The following is a 3,180-nucleotide window of genomic DNA, read 5'->3' on the forward strand; positions in this document are numbered from 1 at the left end:
TGCGCTGGCTGTAGGAAGACAAAGAAAGAAAAGACAGAGGCAGAGAATGACAATATATAGCTATTATAGATGAAGCAGGTGCTGTGTTGATGAGGGATCAGGCAAGTGACAACAAAGAGCACACAAAATTGAGCCAATCAAAACCACTTTCAAAGGAAGATTAAGAAAAACTACAAATAAAATAGTGGGAGCAAAACAGGGCTACGGTACATGCTGGTGGGATCTCATAATCCACTCATGGTGAGACAAGCAAGGTTTCTGTATATTTCATCCAACTTTTTATGCAATTAACTTAATTTTAGGACATTTTGGAACCTAACCCAATGGTGGTCGCAAGCAGAGCATCACAAATGAAGTAAGGCCTAGTGAGTGAAAGGCAGACTGCAGTAAGAGACAAAAGTGATGAACACAGAGGGCATAAACACCCATTGTGTAAAGTGGCCATTTACAGAACCAATATAAAGTCCACACTAATGGCTAACACTGACACAGAGTTGGATAACATCTCCTAGTACAAAGGCCTACTGATTTACCTCTTGTTTTAAAGAGGCAGCTGAGCCTGCCAACAAAAATATGTGATTGATCTAATTAGCACACTGAACTGAGGAAAACAGTGTGACAAACTCATATCCACTCAGGATTACTCCTTCCAGGACAAAGCCCTGTCCCATAAAAGCCCTATCCTTCAACCTGCACATTTGCATTCATTAAAAGGGGCACGGAGGAGCTTAATGAATATTATTGGATGGAGATGACACAGACATGAAACTCAAAAGAATGAGCTCTCAGGGTAGAAAAAAGGAAGAAACACGAAGGGCTGTATAAATGTATGCGCAGTGGCTAAACTCCAATTACCAGCTGCAGCCAGCAATTGCGCTATATTATCCCTGTGTTCACATTCCCACTTTCTGCTTAATGCTTTGTTAACAGAGCTGACAGTACTGCTCTCCACTCAGGGTTATTAGCACATACAAATCTGTTGAGACTCGCAAACTACTTCATTCAGTCAACAAATACGCCTGGGCATTTACTCTGTGCGGGTAAAAAAGAATTATCTAGTCTTTCATTGCTAATGCAAGAGAAGGTCTATAAACCAGACAGGTGTGTTAAAAATAAATAAATATTCATGGGAAAGGAACAGCAACAACCTTGTGGGGGGCGGGGGGAGGGGAGTGACATTAACCTCCACCTAACAGTCTGCTGATCACACAGAGCTGCTGACTCACTGGTGATCTTTAGGGGTAGTTCACACAAACACCCTTCTTTAGGGAGAAGACAACTTCACTGTCTCTCTCATGGATTCAGGGCAAAGTAAATAGAGTGTAAAGCAAGTTTTATACAGTTATTCGTACAAATTGTCTTGTGTCTTGCCTATTCTCCCTTCAGGGAAGCTCAGCATTTGGGAGGTAAGTAGATGTGGAAACTGGGGTCTGGAAGCCTGGGTGGAACAGGAATGCCTAAGCAGACCCAGGAAATCAAGGCCAACTCTGTGTATAGTGGCATAGAGCAGTGCACTGATCACATCTTCTATTCACTAAACCTTTCATTATTTTAAAAAACTACGACTTCATCTGAAATTATGGTAGCTTATTATCCCAATGATATGGCTTTTGGATACTTTTGAATTTGATAAATGAATCACCTTGATACTCTTGACCATGAGAAATGAATCATCTTGTATCTCCTAATATTGAATAATAGGCATGGGCTTATATGAGAAATCTTTCATTGAGAGAGAAAACAAAAACAGCGGGGGCCTGGCCCAGGTGGTGGCGGAGCGGGGGCAGGGAGGGGGTGGTGGTTATGTAAGCATTGCGCGTGGAGCTGGGAGCCAATAGGAGGCCTCGGAGCCAATAGGAGGCCTAGGAGGCTCTTGCTCGCGCATGCAGGGTTGGGGGAGGGAGCGCAGGACTTGCAGGCGCCCTCAGCCTCGTCCATTGCTGCCACCTCCTCCAGCCGCTGTGGTGCTGCCTGTGTGCTCATTCGGTGCGGACCGGGGACCTCTTGTGTGAAGCGGCATCTGAGGAGACTGGCGCTCACCATGGCCGAAGAAAAGCTCAAAGAAGGAGTCAAGACTGAGAACAACGATCATATTAATTTGAAGGTGGCGGGGCAGGACGGTTCTGTGGTGCCGTTTAAGATGAAGAGGCATACACCACTTAGTAAACTAATGAAAGCCTATTGTGAACGACAGGGTTTGTCAATGAGGCAGGTCAGATTCCGATTTGATGGGCAGCCAATCAATGACACAGACACACCTGCACAGGTGGAAATGGAGGATGAAGATACAATTGATGTGTTCCAGCAGCAGACAGGAGGTGTCTACTAAAAAAGGGAACCTGCTACTTTGCTCCAGAACTTTGTTCTTATAGACCAAGAATACATTCTTAATTAGAAAACTGCAATTTGGTTCCACCACATCCTGACTACTACAGTATAGTTTGCTCTATTCTTTCATTTTCCCCTTCCCCATTCCTTTATTGTACAAAAAGTAACTGGTGTATGTGCACAAGCATATTGCTTTTCTATTTTCTTTTTCTTTTCTTTTAAACTAAATGGCCAATGGTATATTTTGATTAACATCAAATGGAGATGGGATGGGGAAAAATACTGGTCCTGTGAAAATATCCCCCTTCTCCATTCGTGGCATGCTCATTCAGCTTTTATCTTTATATTTCAGTAAGTTATTTTGCTCTCACTGTTTTAACAAACAAAAAACAAAAAACAAAAATCCTTGCATACCTTGTTTGATTGGAGAATTTTAATGTTTTCATTTATCATTGTAAAACCAAGGACAATTTTATAACTTTTTTGTACGTAGCTGTTACATGTAGGGCAATCTGTCTTTAAGTAGGGGTAAATTACTCTTTAAAAAAATCCTAGATAGTTTACCCTTCAAGTCAAGCGTCTTGTTGTTTAAATAAACTTGTTTAAAATGAAAAACAAAAACAAAAACAAAATGTTGATTTTACCATAACCATTCTACTGAATTATAACTCTCCTGACCACTTCAGATTCTATTTCTAACCCCATTTTCCACTTGTAGTTCCTGCTGTGTTCCCTTCAGGACACATTTCCTCCTAAGACAGTGCTACACTGGAATGTTTCATTATCCATGGTACTCCCCTTCCTCCCCCACCTCAGATGCCCCAAGTCTCTCCCCTCAGTTACATATATTCA

At 42.0% G+C, this 3,180-nt stretch overlaps 1 pseudogene; it reads left to right on the forward strand.

The window, feature by feature from the left end:
* Positions 1–2,041: 2,041 nt before the first annotated feature.
* On the forward strand, positions 2,042–2,455 carry LOC138821761 (small ubiquitin-related modifier 2 pseudogene; annotated as a pseudogene).
* The last annotated feature ends 725 nt before the right edge of the window (positions 2,456–3,180 follow it).

The sequence above is a fragment of the Dipodomys merriami genome, unplaced genomic scaffold, assembly GCF_024711535.1.
Source record: "Dipodomys merriami isolate MVZ:Mamm:240054 unplaced genomic scaffold, mDipMer1.0.p SCAF_94, whole genome shotgun sequence".
In the NCBI taxonomy this organism is placed as follows: Eukaryota; Metazoa; Chordata; class Mammalia; order Rodentia; family Heteromyidae; genus Dipodomys; species Dipodomys merriami.